This window comes from Phascolarctos cinereus, unplaced genomic scaffold (genome assembly GCF_003287225.1).
Source record: "Phascolarctos cinereus isolate Bilbo 61053 unplaced genomic scaffold, phaCin_HiC Scaffold_2;HRSCAF=192, whole genome shotgun sequence".
In the NCBI taxonomy this organism is placed as follows: domain Eukaryota; kingdom Metazoa; phylum Chordata; class Mammalia; order Diprotodontia; family Phascolarctidae; genus Phascolarctos; species Phascolarctos cinereus.
This window is the reverse complement of record NW_027555625.1, coordinates 100953806-100971247: the sequence shown is the minus strand read 5'-3', so window position 1 is coordinate 100971247 and position 17442 is coordinate 100953806.

The following is a 17442-nucleotide window of genomic DNA, read 5'->3' as shown; positions in this document are numbered from 1 at the left end:
TATACATGGCAATACACTCATATATGTGCATCACACCAACACATATTGTAATGCGTATGTACAAGTTCACATATATACCTGCACGAATGGATGTCAGTGTATGCATGTATATGTATGTATTTGCATATATCTACATATGTGTGTATAAGCATATGCACACATTGTAATATATGTAATACTATTATGCACACACATATTTGTATGGATACATGTTCATTAGTATATGTATATGCTTATGATATGATATATGCACACATGTGCAAGCATACACGTAAATATTGTTATAGACATTTTATGTATGTTTATATATGCAGATATATGCACATACATGTGTACACATATTTGTGTTTATATTATATATACATATATGTGTACGTGTGTGTGTGTGTGTGTGTGTGTGTGTGTGTGTATCTGTGTAGGGAAAGAGAGATATGCACAGAGAGAAGAGTACAATGTTTGTTGTATGTTCCTTCAATTGGTATTCGCTCAAAAGTTCTCCATCATACATAGATTTTCACCCAGAAATGTGTCCTATTTAAACATAATTATATTCCACTAATTCTATTATTTAATTTGTTTATTTTTAATATAGTATATTATTTCATTGCTTTATCAAATTATTGGTCACATATCACCAAGTTTCAAATATGCACGAGGTAACAATAAACTTTAGATTCATGTTTGCATAGCACTTTATTCATTGCAGATAATCTGACCACCTGTGTATAGTGTGATGGGTGAAATCTGACATAACTGAGGAAAAACTGAGGAAAGTTCTTGCTTCTGAGCATGTCAATTTATTTTAAGCAATGCATGCCAATTGAATAACAAAACAGGAGCAGATCTCCTCAGCTTGGCATTGGATCCCAAATAGAGAGGAGACATTTTTATGCATTAAAAGAAAACAATTAACAAGATATAAACCAGGTACTAGATTAGGTAATATAATTTCTAATTGGAGGCAAGATTAGGGACTTTCTGAGTTGGGAGAGGGAGAGTGAAGAGAATTAATTCCTTGAAATCGGAAAGGAGATGTCTCACTGCCCTCCCATCCCTGCCTCCCCCAAGTGCCTGTATTCAATCAAGGGAACAGGGGAAAAGTAATTGATTGACCAGGATGGGGCCAATTTTCAAAAAAGGCAATATGGGTTACTTCAGATGTTTAATTGTAAGAAAATTCCCTGCTTCAATCTTTAGATGTGATTGGGTTTCTGGTTATCAGAAGCTAGGTCCTTAATTAAGGGTCTCTAACAACAGGTAAAGATGGTCTAGCTTCCCAGACATGTAAGTCTAGTTTTAAACAATGCAACAAATTTTTTTCATAATTCCCATAACTGAATAAAGTTTTCTTATAAGACAGAAATTGTACTAGACTCATAATCAAATAGAAAGGGAACTAAGCTAGATCCAGTATTGAATCATAAGATGGAGTCAGTGTGGTTACTTAATTTCCACAGTTCCCTCAATAAGCAGTGACATTTGCCTTTTCTTCCAGCGGCCAGTTTATGTTCTACCTTCTGCTAGCACTTTTAGATCTTCTTTGGCATTGCATGGAGCATAGAACTTATTTTCTTTGTAAGCCCCTTTCTGTTCTCCATGGATAGTTTTGGACATATTATATAGGTTCTACAGTGCAGAGTTCCTTCTCTTCTCCCCTCTCTGAGTCACACTTCCTAACCTTCAGTCCTTTAATGTAGGCTTGGATCCCCTTCTTTTTTTTTTTTATTATTTTCCAAAGTTAAATCCAACAAAATGTTATTATGCTCCTCATGAGCATTGAGAATTATATGAGATAATAGTGAAGGTAAATGTTTAGATAAATCAATATGACTTATTATCTACCAGTAAGTTATAATACTCATACACGTTAAAAAAGGCCCTAAAATGTTCTTTGAGAGCTATAGAAGCTAAGATCCTTACTAATTGACATAAGAGAAAGCTTCATGAGTAAGTGGCTTTTGAGGTGGGATTTATATAAGTGCAAATGATTCAAAAGATGAAGAAGGTGAACAAAATCACAGAGGAGTAGTATTGTGAATAGATCACTGGATTTGACATCATTCATTCAGTTAATCAACAAGCATTCATTAAATGCACGGTATGTGTCAGGTACTCTGCTTATTTTGGGAACTAAAAAAGAAAGGCAAAAACAGACCCTACTCTTCAGGAATTTACATACTTAATATGGACTAGAAGGAAGGCAATGTTATGGGGAAGGTTCAAGTGGCTGAGAGGAGTAGGATGGCCTCCTGTAGAAGATGACCTTTAAGTCTTGAAAGAAGCCAAAGATTCAAAGGGAAAGATGAGGAGGGAGAGCATTCCAGGCATGGGAATAGGTGACACAAAAACATGGAGATGGAAGATTGAGTTATTTAGGAAGGACAAAAAGTAGACTAGTTGATTAGGTGTTGTCCTTTGTACTAGAACTGAATGGACCAAAATGGCATCATGATGTTGGGGTCAAGGTACAGTGTGACCTACTGTGGCTGATCAGACCAATATAAGTTTGGAAGTCTCTACCACAGGTTAGGTACAAATAATTCATATGAACTTTTAGAGTAGAGATCTTTCTAAATTTGCACATCTCTTGTGTCTTTTGAACTACTGCAATTCTTCTTTGCTCATAGAACATGACACCTTCTTTGATTCAGGCATGCCATGCTGGGCAGTCCTGTGCCAGTGTCTACCAAGTCTCACAATCAATTTCAAAGTTCTTCAGAGAAACCCTGAGAGTGTCCTTGTATCACTTCTTCTGACCTCCATGTGAGCACTTGACTTGTGTGAGTTCTCCATAAAATAATCTTTTAGACAAACGTATGTTTGGAGTTCAAACAGCATGACCAACCCATCAAAGTTGTGCTCTCTGCAGTAGAGTTTGAATACTTGTCAATTCAGCTCAAGAAAGGAGCTCAGTGTCTGTTGTCACATTGTGCCAGGTGCTTTTCAGAATCTTCTTAAGAAAATTCAAATGGATGCGATTCGGTTTTCTGGAATGGTATTAGTATGCTGTCCAGGTTTTATAGGCATACAACAGTGAGGTCAGCACAATAGCTGTATTGACCTTTAGTTTGGTAGACAGACTCATATTTCTTTTCCCCCACACTTTCCTTTGGGACCTCCCAAACACTGAGATTAGATTTGATTGTGAAACCCAATCTAGCTTCACAGGATTCCCCCTTGTGGCAGCCATTCTAGAAAAACGTGTATCCATCTCCAACTTCTGTAAGCTGGCCTTCATTTGACAGCCTTGTTTCACTCAGGGCTGCTATTTGTATGGAATATCTGCTGAGTTATCTCACAAGAAGAGCTATTTGTGGAGGCAGAGCCAAGATGGTGGAGAAAAGACTCTCCTGAGTTCTCCCATAAATCCCTTCAAATATCTTTAAATAATGCCTCAAAATAAATTTTGGAGCAGCAGAACCCACAAATGGATGGGGTGCAACAATTTTCCAGCCCAAGACAAGTTAGCTTTTCAGGCAAAGTTTATTGCACCAGGGTGAGTGGAGTACAATCTAGTACAGGCCTTGCCTCAGCTAAGGCCCAGCAGTAGGCCTTGGGGGTGACTCAATCAGTGGTGGCAATGGCAATTTCCAGTCCTCTCAGCCCACAGATGCTAAGATGGTCAAGTAATGGGTCAAAAGGAGACTACAGGGGTCCCTTTGCTGGCACCAGGGAGAGGACTCTGTTGCTTTGCCCATATGTGGATCGGGTCACAGTCCTGTGTCTTAGTCCCAGGGTGAGAAGGAGCACTGGCACACCAGAGTTTGTAGCCACAGGGAAGCTGGAATACTAGTCATAGTTCGAGGGTAGGAAAGAGTGCTTATGGTTGCTCACAGACCAGAGCACAGGCTAGCAGGGTAGTAAAGGTACCTCTCCTGAAATCATGCTACCTTAGAAGAACTGAAAACTTACAGATCTCCAGAATTATCTCTGAAAACACCTGCACAAAGTTTCCTGAAACTTGGGAAAATACCCTCTCCACTCCAGAAGCAGAGTCCCACTTTTACAGAGTTAAAAGTCAAGAAATAGGCTAGAAAAATTAGCAAATAGCAGAAAAAGATCTTGACTATAGAAAGTTAGTATGGTGCCAGGCAAGATCAAAACACAAACTCAGAAAACAAAGTCAAAACTCCTACATCTGAAGCCTCAAAGAAAAGTATGAATTGGCATCATGCCATGGAAGAATTCAAAAAGAATTTTAAGAATGAAGTAAGTGAGATGGGAAAAAATGCAAAGAAAATGAGAGTGACACGAAAAAAAAATCATGAAAAAAAGAGTCAGCAGCTTGGCAAAGGAGACACAAAAATTACTGGAAAAAAAAATAACATCCTAAAAAATATAGTAGGCCAAGTGACAAAAGAGGCACAAAAATCTGATGAAGAGATGAATACTTTGAAAAGCAGAATTGGCCAAATGGGAAAAGATATACCAAAAAGTCACTGAAGAGAAGAACTCTTTCAAAAGCAGGATTGACCAAATGGAAAAAGAGGTACAAATATTCACTGAACAAAAGAACTCCTTAAACAGTAGAATTGGCCAGATGGAAAAGGAGGTAAAAACAGTTACTGAAGGAAATAATTCCTTAAAAATTAGAACTGGGCGAGTGGAAGATAATGACTTTTTCAGACATCAAGAAACAATAAAACAAAACCAAAAGAATGAAAATAATAGAAGACAATGTGAAATAGCTCATTAGAAAAACAACTGACCTGGAAAACAGATTCAGGAGAGATAATTTAAAATTTGTTGGACTACTGAAAGCCATGATCAAAAAAAGAGCCTAGACATCATCTTTCAAGAAATTATTAAGGAAAACTGCCCTGATATTCTAGAATTGAAAGGTAAAATAGAAATGAAAGAATCCACCTAATCACCTCCTGAAAGAGATCCCAAAATGAAAACTCCCAGGAATATTATAGCCAAATTCCAGAGCTACTAGATCAAGGAGAAAATATTGCAAACAGCCAAAAAGAAATAATTCAAATATCATGTAACCACAGTCATGATAACACTAGATCTAGCTGTTTCTATATGAAAGACTGAAGGGCTTAGAATATGATATTCCAGAGGGCAAAAGAGCTGGAATTACAACCAAGAATCACCTGCCCAGAAAAACCAAGTGTAATCCTTCAGGGGAAAAATGGAAATTCAGTGAAATAGAGGACTTTCAACCATTTCAGCCAGATCTGAATAGAAAATTTGATTTTCAAATATAAGACTCAGGAGAAGCATGACATGGTAAACAGGGATGAAAAATCATTAAGGATTCCATAGGGTTAAACTGTTTAAGTTCCTATATGAGAAAGTGATAGTTGTTAACTCCTGAAAACATTCTTTTTATTAGGGCAGTTAGGAGTATACATAGACAGAAGGAATGGATGTGAGTTGAATATGATGGGATGGTTATCTAAAAAATAAAATTAAATTAAGGAATGAGAAAGAATGCACTGGGAGAAGGTGGAAAGGAAGAGTTAGAATGGCATAAATCATCTGACATAAAAGAGGAATAAAACAGATTTTACAGTGTAAGGGAAACTGGGGGTTTTGGTGGGATAAATGCATGAACCTTACTCTCATTGGAATTGGCTCAAAGAGGAAATAACATACAGAATTGGTTGGGTATAGAAAACTTTTACCATACAGGAAAGTAGGAGCAGAAAAGGATAAGAGAAAGGGGGTGCTGATAGGAGGGAGGGCAGATTGGGGGGGTGGTAGTCAGAAGGAAAACATGAGAATGGACAGGGTAAAAGGAGAAAGAGAGAGAGAGACAGAGACAGAGAGACAGAGAGAGACAGAGAGACAGAACAACAGAGAGAGAGACAGAGAGAGAAAGAGACAGAGAGAGAGTAGGATAAGCAGGGGAAAATAGGATAGAAAGAAAGAGATGTTAATCATTATGAGAAAAAAAATTACAGCAAGTTTCTCTGAATAAGACTACATTTCTCAAATATATGAAGAACTGAGTCAAATTTATAGAAATAAGAGCCAGTCCTCAACTGACAGATGGTCCACGGATATGAAGAGGCAGTTTTCAGATGAAGTAATCAAAGATATCTACAGTAATATGAAAAAATGCTCTAAATTACTCTTGATTTAGAGATATGAGCTCAAACAAGTCTGAGCTACCACCCCACATCTATTAGATTGTCTGATATGACAGAAAAGGAAAATGACAGATGTTGGAGAGGATGTGGGAAAAATTAAGACACTAATGCGCTGTTGGTGGAGTTGTGAACTGATTCAACCATTCTAGAGAGCAATTAGGAACTACGCCCAAAGGTCTATGAAACCATGCATACCCTCTGACCAAGCAATATCACTATCCCAGAGTGTTAAAAAAAAAAAAGGAAAAGGACCTATATGTACAAAAATATTTGTAGTGGCTCTTTTTTGTGCTGGCAAAAGATTGGAAACTTAGGGGTTGTGTATTAATTGGGGAATGGCTAAAACTTGTGATAGGATACTATTGTGCTATAAGAAGTGATGAGAAGGATACTCTCACAAAAACCTGGAAAGATTTACATGAACTGATGAAAGTGAAATGAGCATAACCAGGAGAACACTATATACAGTAACAGTAATGTTGCATGAAGATCAACAATAGCTTAGCTATTCTCAGCAATGCAACGATCCATGACAGTTCTGAAGGACTTATGAAGAGAAGTGCTATCCCTCCCCAAAGAAAGAACTGATGGAGTCTGAATGAAGATAGAAGCATACTTTTTCTTTATTTTCCTCTTTATTTTTCTCTTTTCTTTCACAGCATGAGCTGCATGGAAATACGTTTGTATGACTGTACATGTATAACATGTCAAATTGCTTGTCTTTTCACTGAGTGGAGGAGGGCAAGGAGGGAGAAAGATAATTTGGAACTTAACATTTGAGAAACAGGAGTGTTAAAAATTGTTTTTAAATGTAATTGGGGATAAAATTTTAAATTTGGGAAAAAAGAAGAGCTATTTGTTGTTCAAGTCTATGGAATTTTGTGTTATACATAAGAATGTGCACGTTCCATGTGCCAATGGTGAATGGAATCGTCTTTTCAAAAAGTTTTTGCACATTTTTCCTTGTGGATATTTCAACAATAGGGTAGGATCTCTGCATGCCATAGTAAGCAGGCCAAGGTTAGGTTAAGTGAAGCAGACACTTTTTAGGGCATCTTTTCTAGCCCCCTTTTTATACCAGGAGGTGAGCAGTACATTCCTTAAAAGAGGCTGCTCAAACACCCAAGTGGCTATTGAATCCCACTTCTGCTTCAGACCAGTGAGAAGATGGTCCTTTGACCTGTGCTGCCTGTTTACAGGGTCGTGACTGCAACTCACAGTGTATCTGCTCCTGCTAATTCATCACTTGCCCATTCCCACAGGACTTTGAGTTTGGTAAAATGGCATGAGTGATGTCTTTTCACTCTTGCATATATTGGATTCAAGTGAGGCAGAGTTGCGTGAAGTTGTTGGCCTAACTCTCTCTTCCAGAGTCATTGGAGTCCAGTGGCAAGACTCAAGTCAAGACATCTGGTGATGGCTCGAGATTCAGTGAATGACTTTGGCGTCTTTGATGCTTAACCAAACTCTAAGCGCTCCACAACACCTGACTCTGCCACCTTCATGGCCTGTTGGAACAAATTGTTCACGTCTGCCTATTCCACTTGGAAAATCTCCAGATGCTTGGTAGGATACCCTCCTAAATCACTGACATGCTTGAGACCCATAAGTTTCCCCAAACCTGGTTTAGCCTGTCTGTCAAAATGATTTTACTAGGATATGACTACTGAGTATGCTATAGCTTCTTGGAGCCACAAGTGAGAGTTGAGGGGCAAGTGGATTCTAAAGGTGGAAAGCAGCCCTGAAATTGGCTTGACAACCCTCATACCAGAGGTGGTAGTCTTCCCTCAATACACCATATACCCTAACTGAACAAAAAGACAGTATGAGAAGACTGGAAGGATAGGAAGGATCTAGATTGTGAAGAACCTTATCTATTGAAGATAACATATTTCTCTATATCTATCTATCCATCCATCCATCTATCTATCTATCTATCTATCTATCTATTATCTATCTATCTATCTATCATCTGTCTGTCTATATAGGGTTGAGAGAGAATAAAGTAGTTTGAGAAAATTTAAAATAAAGAGTGAATTAGTGATCAACCATTAAGTTGTTTAGCATCTTTCATTCTGAGAGAAACAGCATTACAAAATATATAGAAGAAATGAGACAAAGAATGGTAAGATTTTTTGGAGGAGTGGGGGAGATGGGAATAATCACCTTGAATGAAAGAGTCAAAGAAGAGATAGGAATACTGTTAGGAGGATTCTAAGAGGCATTGGGTGAAAGAAACAACTACTTATATTGTATTTATTTCCTTATCATCCTTGGTACTCATACCTCTGTATTACCACCTACCCCACCGACTGGAGGATAGAGCCATGAACTCCAATACCTCCACTGAAGGAGGGGACCCAGGCCAGTCATCTCTTCTATAACTTAACTCTACTTTTTTAGACTTCTCATTCATGCTTTCACGCTTGTAGCTTCTTTCTCTTCCCTTCTCCTCTCTCTCCTCACTTTTCAGCTTCCTTTTATGAGTTGTAGTTTCCCCCTGAGATTGAAATCTTTGATGGCATGGGTTTTCTTTTTTATATTTGTATCCCCAACATTATCACAGTGTCTGGCACTAGTTGGCACTTAATATATGTTCATTGACTGGTTGACATATAACTTATTAAATTTCAAGATAACACAAATAGGAGTGATTCCTAAAACATCAATCCCCTAAAATATTTGAAAAGACTAGAACATTGGGCCTAATCTGATAAGATGAAATTCAGTAGGGCTGAATGTAAAGTTTTACTTTTGAATTGAAAAATAAATTTCATACTGGCTGATTGGTTGTTGTTCTTTATTGTTGAAGAGGACCAAAACAACATCACTATTTTGGGATCAAGGTACAATGTGTCCAACTGTGTCTAATCAGACAAATACAAACTCAGAAGGCTCTACCACAGAACAGGCATAAATTGTCCATATTAACATTTGAAGTGAAACTGTTTCTAAATTTATGCATCTTACTTTTTTTTTTGAGCTATTGCTATTTGGTTTTGCTCGTAGAGCCCACCACTTTCTTTGATGCAGACGCACAAATGACAAAGTAGTAGCTAGTTCAAAAATATTTTGGGGTTTTAGTGGTCTTAAAGTTCAATATGTAAAGAGTTGTGATGTGGCCCTCAAAGAATAAATGCAGTCAGCCTTTTTCAAAATTGACATAGTATTTAGGACTAGAGAGTTAATAATATTACTGTAGTGTTCCCTAATGGATGTTGTGTTCAGTTCTGGATGACTCCCTTTAGTAAAAATGTGGATAATATGGACAGTAGACAGAGCAAGACCAACAGATGAGTAAAGTTTCTTGTGTGTTTATTGTCCTGTTGCTTTAGGTTTTGTTGATAGGTTAAGCCTCTGCTCAGAGTCCTAAGAAGAAAAGCAACTGTTAACTCTGAGAATTGGAACTCTCAGGAATTGTTTCAGTTTTTAATGTGACAAAATGTCATAAACTAGGAAGACAGGGACACCATAACTATTGTGAATTTTGGGACAAATGTAATTTACCTGATTATGCAAAGGATGAATGTTTGATTATTAACCGTCTGCCAAAGTGGAGTTGTTAGTATCCATAATCTAAATTCAGAAAGAAAAGAAAGAGGAACCAACTTCAGAAATGCATCATCTAAGTTGGAAGCTGAAAGTGATACGTACTACATTTGTTGTTGATGAGTTTCTCTAGCTAAGCACAACAAATTGAGAGCAGAGAATTAGAGAAACAATTTAGCAGATCAATTTTTTGACTGAAAAGTATTATTCAATTCTATTAAGCATAGTATGGATCAGCTCAATTTAGATGTGGGATTATCTATTCAATAAAGGAACTTTAATCAAGGAACTTTGTGGAAAGCCCTTGAGACAGAAAGAGGATAGTTCCAGAAGTTTACAATTCTAGATTTGTGAGTTACTGCAGTCATATGGGTTCTGTTACTCATATGGCTCTTTGGTAGGTTTTGGTAGGCATGTTACCTCCATCAGAGGTAATGAATTCATTGGTGGAAGAGTGTGACCTGGACTTCTGCATGGATTCTATTATATTTATTATTTATACATTAGCTATAATATGAGTACAGGTGATAATATTATTTACTTTTTAATTTTATTATTGATTTATTATTGTTAGGTAAACTGCTACACTTAAGATGAAAAGTATCATTACCGTGAGTGATTGATTATGTACATAGAAATGAATTCATAGGTATTCAAGAGCTATAGTGGTGAGTAGGGGAAATATTTCCCCTTAAAATGTTATTCCAAGAACCCTAAGAAAAACTTGAGTGTAATTATACAGTAGTGATACTTGTCTGGAAACTTAGATCTTTCAGTGTGAGAGCAGGCAGGTTGGAGTGAGCCTGACAGGCCAGAGAATGAGTGGGTATCCATATGCCCAAGTGAGAGGTGTGAGAAGTTACATAGTATGGATAGACCATTATGCACCCATTAAATGTTCATGGAATATGAGGTACAGCTAAAAAGACTAAGGATATTTAGCTTGGAAAAGGGGAAACTTGCAGTGGGCACAATAGCTTCCATTAAGTATATGAAGGCATACTACCATTTGGAAAAGGGATTATTCTGTCCTAGAGTTCAATAACAAGTTAGGTGGCTCAGTGGATAAAAGTCTAGAAGCCTAAAGTCAGAAAGACCTGAGTTCAAATCTAGCCTCAGATGTTTATTAGCTTTGTGACCCTGGGAAAGTCATTTAACCCAGTTTGTCTCAATTTCCTCATCTTTAAAATGAGCTGGAGATGAAAGTGTCAAACAATTCTAGCATCTTTGCCAAGAAAACCTCAAAAAAGGATGATTAAAAGATGATTATGACTGGAAATGGCTAAAGAACAACAAGGAGGTCAAAAGTAGGAGCAATGCGTGGAAGCTTCAGGGGCAAGTTATGGCTAGATAAAAGGAAAACACCTTCCTGACAATGACTCTCCAAAGACAGAGTGGTCTTCTTCAAAAGCCAGTAATTTCCCTCTCATCGGAGGTCATTAAGCAAAGATAGATTGCTCACTTATTGGGTGTCTTAGAAAGATTCCTTACTCAGGTATGGGCTGAACTATATGAACATTGAGGATCTAACTATGAATTTAGTACAGGCAAGTTCATGATGATTTGTTATATTGTATGAAACAGATTTTAAGTGCTTTAGGAGTTAGATTTGAGAGACAACAACAAGGGTGGGAGTCTTCTTCTGAGGCTTACATGGGAATAATGTAGGATTTAATGAGGATAATGGGAGGGAGGCAAAATGGTCCAAGTGAGGAGAAAATTACTGGCGATAAGGAAATGACGAATAGCAAAATCCAAATATTGTGAAATGAACAAGAATTCTGGAAAACAAACCTCTTCCTCTGAGGAGAAATTCCCTTACAATACCCCTTATCTAATTGTAAAGGCCATCTTTTTTCTTCTTGAGAAAAAGGCTCTATAAATCATAAATAAAAATTCTTACAATTCACATCTTCTGTCAATGGAGACTCTGAAATCTTCCTTATGTACTCTTTGGCATTTAACTTTATTTGTCATAAGCAGTTATTCTTTTTATCTGTCTCCAGTTCTTTGTGCTGTATCAAAATTCCATTTCATTTTACTGCATTGTCTGGAAATGTGTGGAATCAGTCTAGAAGGCTATCCCTTAAAGAGAAACTTTTGTGGCATTTTTCCTAGTGAAAATAGGTAAAAAATTTACTTTAATAAAACTAAAATTGATGTTTTATACCCTTGTATTCTTTCTCCCCAGGAGTATTAGTACCTTAAACCTCACATTCAGTTACATAAGAAAAGACTTCCCTGTTAAGGTGATTTCAAGTTATCAGTGAGCCTGTTGGAAAGGTATGCCTTTGGTCAGAGGTCTTTCCCTGACGCTATGAGAAATGCTAAGCGGCTATCTGCTTTGTCTGTACATAAGGATCAAACTCATAGGATTATAGATGTAGCAATAGAAGAGACATCTGACATCTAGTCCATTCTTATACTTTTAAAATTAAGGACACTGAGACCCAGAGAAGTTAACTGTTTTCTCCAAGGTTACACAGGCAGGAGATAGACCCACAGTTTCATTCTTGGACCCTGGACTACAAATCCAACATGCTTAGTCACAATTCTTCAAAACAAATTTCTCTGGGGATAAAGCACAAATCATCAGTTCTTTAACATTGACAAAAGGGAAGTGGTTGCACTTGGGAGTGTGGAATGGAGAATTCTGAATGAAAAAAGGGAGAAAACAAGAAATTAAAAGCCAGAAGGAAACATTTTTATGTCTTGTAGCATATCCATTTTTTCCATTATTTTGCTAATTTTCTTTGTGGTTATTGATGATCACAAAATGAAATGCATATATTTGGAAACAGATGGTTCCTCCTTTATTATAGTTAACTACTTGTATGGATGGCAGAATCATTATGTATGATTAAGGGCCTTAAAAATACCTGTGACTGCAGGCCCTGTGATGACTTCTCAAATGGCAAATGTGGACACGGGTTCAGGATTAGGAACAAAGAGTACAGCAGTCTGCACGGGAAATGGCTTATTTATATGCAGAAATCTTCCACTAATTAGCTATCTCCAGGGAGATACTGGAAATCACAGGCAAATGAATTTTTTGTTTTAATATTTTTCTTTTTTGAGTTTGTCCCAGTGTGAGAGTCTCCCTGTAAGTGAAATTGCATTGCAGTCATTCATAACCCTTGGTGCAATTAAATAATCATTGTGGAGAGAAAATTTGAAGATGTCTCTTAAACAAAACCTCTTAAAAAGACTATTAGCAAGTCCTCCATACTTATTTTGGGATTGAAATAATACAGTTTGGTTATTTGTAGGTTTCTAATATCCCGTAAGTAATTTCTATTCAAATGACCTTTGCAACAGGCATTTTGCATCTGAATATAATTTGTAAGATCCCCTATGAAGCAGTGGAACATGAAAGAAGGGGAGATTCTTTTACCAAGTATGAGTAATCCAATGTATTTTATTTTATATACTTAAAAACACTACTTAGAGAAGTGGTCCATAGGGTTCACCACACTTTATAGGGGCCTATGATGTAAAAAAAAAAAAAGGTTAAGAACTCGTGTTCTAGAAATTCCTGAAGGTTTGTTGCATCTCATATCCCATGAGCTCATTTGTCCCTGTCGTTATGGGTGATGGTTTTCTGAGGCAAGCTGAAGCAGAGCTATGATTTTGATCTACATATGCAGAAGCCCCTGACAACTCTGGTGGATATTGGTTTGTGTGCCATGACAGGGAAAATAGAGGCCATGGGCAAATCTACCAATTTATGCAAATATTCAATGTCCTTGTTTTAACTCATATGCCCTCTTTAACCATGGTTGGATACATAGTGGGAAAAGTAGCAGGCTTAGAACCCAGTTGCCCAGACCTATTACTTAGTAGCTGTATGATTCTGGCAAGTCACTTAGCCCTTCTTTGTCAATCTATTTAACTTGAGGAAAGTGATATAGCAAAATTTTAAAGTATTTTTAAACATGAGTTGTTATTTGTTCTAATTGAGAGGGGTTATTTGAGCTCTGATTTTATTTTTCTTAGGCCCCCAAATCTCTATAACTTTTGGTTGTTACCTCATGTGGATTTTTTTTTTGAGGGGAAAATTTGGTGTTTATGCAGATGTTTTGCTGTGTCCTTCAAATCTCTTGAAAAAAGAAAATGGAAGCTTGACTAAGGTATATGTAATTTATCTGTAAAATAGGTTTTCTCCATGAGCTAACACAAAGATAACTACAACTAGTCAGAGATTAATAGTCTTTCAAATGCTACAATTTTTGTCATGCCCTGTACAACGAGTGAAACTTTGTGGAGGGGGTCAGGGTGGGGGAGATTGGATGTGAATTGTGGTGTAGAATTAAGGAAATAGGAGAGTGTTGTTAAAGAAATTGTATGCATAATAATTGCAATACAGTTTTATAAAGGAATTTGAAGTATAGCCTAAATTCCCAAGCTTGACAACAAGGACAACTACTATATTATCTCACAAGCCATCCATTAAAAGGGATGGGGAGGGCATTCGAGGTGGATGTAATACTAGAAATCCAGAATGTACAAGTTTGAATTCCTAGGGAGCAACATACAATATAGGAGATGTTCCAGGACCCCATTCCTAATTACCTACGTTACCCTATAAGTGGGAAGAAAGGGAATAAGTATGTGTTAAAAGCCTACTAAATGTCAGGCACTTTGCTAAGAACTTTAAAAATATTGTTTCATTAGTTCTCAATTTAATATAAGGCAAAGGAGTACAAGATGATTATTTGTGGTATCTGAAACCATAATCATAGAAACTACAGCTGGAAGAAACCTTAGACTCTAACATCATCATTTTAGAAATAAGAATTAAGGGGAGGGAGAAGTTAAATAACTTGGGCAAGGTCACACAGATAGTGAGTAGTAGAGCTGGGGACACACCTCTGGTTCTCTCCTCTAAAAGATTGCTATGACAAATCTTGTACTTGCTGAACATAAAATGGTTATGTTGCCTTGAACTTGAGATGTAGGCACACTAAAAAGGTCCATTAAAGCAGCACTGATAAATGTGAATGACTACAATGTATATTTCGAGGCTTGCTGATACTTCTCTTGGGTCTTTTTTTAAAAAATAAAACCACAGCCATAAAAGGAACATGTATGTGTGTTTATTTGTGAAGATAAATAGAATTATTCCAATTTTCCCTGAAGTGGTTTGCTCATCTCTTTCATCACAGAGTCTACCATGAAGGTAAGGGAACTTGAATAGCTATTGGGAAGAAAACATTGGTAGTAAAAAAGACTGGGCAATGTACACTTAAAACAAGAAATTAAGCAGGTATGAAATGTCTCCTTCTTTAAATATGGCCCTGGGGATCTTCGGAGAATTTAGATTTGATGAGTGGAACATAAATAACCTCTTTAGTTTCCAGGTAGTAGGATATATTTTTATTGTTAACCTAGTGAGATGGCAAAATAGGAATTCAACTACTTAAGGACCCTGTGGGTAGCAGACTCAGGAAAAAGTACTCAGGAAAATAAATGGTGGTTTTCATATTGCTCCCTAGTGCCTCCAGGAAGGAATGGTGTTATTTCATGAGCCTGACACAAATACTAGATTCCCAGGGTGCTAGAACCTATTTGTATGTTCCAGCACATTGTGTTTTGTTCAGAGAACTTAGGGAAATTAATAAAAGGTAATATTTGCAAGATGTACATAATGTGTGCTTCAAATAAGTAACCAGAGTCAAAGAAGATTTACAAGATATTTGGGAACTTCAAATTGCAACAAATGCAGATGTTTTTTATCGCATAGAACTCATAATTCTTTCTTTAATGTACATTTTTAAGGGTAAGTACCTGGATAAATCTTTAAAAGAACTATTTTTGCTAATAGCTGGTATACATGGACTTTACTGTAACACTGTTCCCTAAAGAGTAAAATTCAATATAAAACAGGTCTTTTGGAAATCATATCCAAGTCAGTTTAACTTCCAAAGTACCAATAAAACTTTGTGATCATATAATTTCACCTATAAAGTGAGTTTGTAGATCTTGGTCCAGAAACATTGACAGGAGGTATGCACCAAAGGAATTGAAAATGTTCAATTTCCAGAAGAAAGAAATGCATTATTGTCAGGATTCTAAGACACTTGGGGAAAAGTTGATGACACCGAGGTTCTAGTCCCAGCTCAGCCACTATTTAATTGTGTAATCTTGGGCATACTACTTAACCTCCAGGGGTCTTAGTTTTCTCATCTCTAAAATGAGAGATTTTTAGATGATATCCCAGGTTCCTTTTAGCACCAAAATGTTATAAATCTTAACAATTCCTTTAGTATACTTAAAAGATTCAACATGATTTTTTTTTGCCATTTTCTTTAAGGTAGAATTTTAATATATGTAATACACACACACATACACATGCACATATATATTGTGGACATAGAAGTAAAAAATACTAGCAATTCAGAAAACATGCACCAACATAATAATTTCAATTTGCTTTTTACCAAGTCCACTTGTTTAAAAAATAAGACCCTGGGGAAATCAGGAAAAAAAAATACTAGTAATTCAGAAAATATCTGCTACAGTAATTTACTTCTATTAGCTTTTAGAAAATCTCTATGTACAGTTAACTAAATTAATACTTAAATCTTTAGAAAGAAAAGGAACACTTAAATTGATATGAATGATACCTATATTCCCTTAATCTACCATTCTTAGAACAAAGAAATATAATTTAGAATCCTATTTGGGCATACTGTACCTAGAAGATGTCAGGAAGACCAGGGTTCACATCATACTAGCTGAGTGAACATTCCAAGTAACTTATTCGGGTCTATTTCTTGGTTTAAAAAGTGGTGATAATTACATTAGCGTTATCTATGATACAGAGTTTCTGTGGAAAAAGCAATTTTCAAACCTTAAAGCACTATATATATGTGAATTAATGTAGTGGTGGTACTGGTAGTGGTGATGGTAGTATTGGTGATGACGACAAATGATGATGGTGATTGTGGTGGTGTCATTTAGTATTCACAATAACTCTTCAAGGTCATTAGGATAGATATTTCCCCCATTTGTTAAAAAGGGAAATTGAGGCATAGAGGAGTGACTTGCTCAAGACCACATTCAGAAATTAATGCTAGAACTAGTCTCATGGTTTGCTGATGCCTAGTACAAGACTAAATAAGATAAAGAAAATATAACTAAAAGATAAATGTTATCTGGGAGATATTATCACGAAAGTGATTAAGAGAAAATAATTTAGAAGCATAAGACAAGGACATTTTAGAAACTGGCACTGTGTGACATCAATATTTTGAATGGAGGATTCAAAGAGAAAGTGTGTTACAGTTTAAAAAAACAGCTAAATGAAGAATAGAAACAGTCATATTAGACATTTAAGAAAGGAGTTATTAAGGAAAAATGCTTATCAAATTAAAGGTCTAGATCAAAATTCTATCCTCAACATTTCTGAAAACAGCAACTGTCCTGAAAATTAGCTCTGTCAGCTAAAGAATTTGTATTTCTTATTTGAGTGAGAGTATGATAATTAGTGTAGGGCAATAGAAAAAAACAGGCTTTGAAAAGCAATGACTCAGGTTCAAATTTTGGCTCTGCTGCTAACTCCCTGTGAGACCTAAGATAAGTCATTTTGCTTGTCTGGGGTTTACATTTCTTGGCATTCTTGTATAATTACAGACCTAGAAGGTTCTTTGGCAAACATTGAGCACCTCATCCTCATTTTAGAAGAGAGGAGACTGATGTAAAGAGAAACTAACTAATTTGCCCAAGGTTATAAATCAAGTTAGTAGTAGAGTTGGAAACCAAGTCTCCTAACTCCTAAGCCTGGATT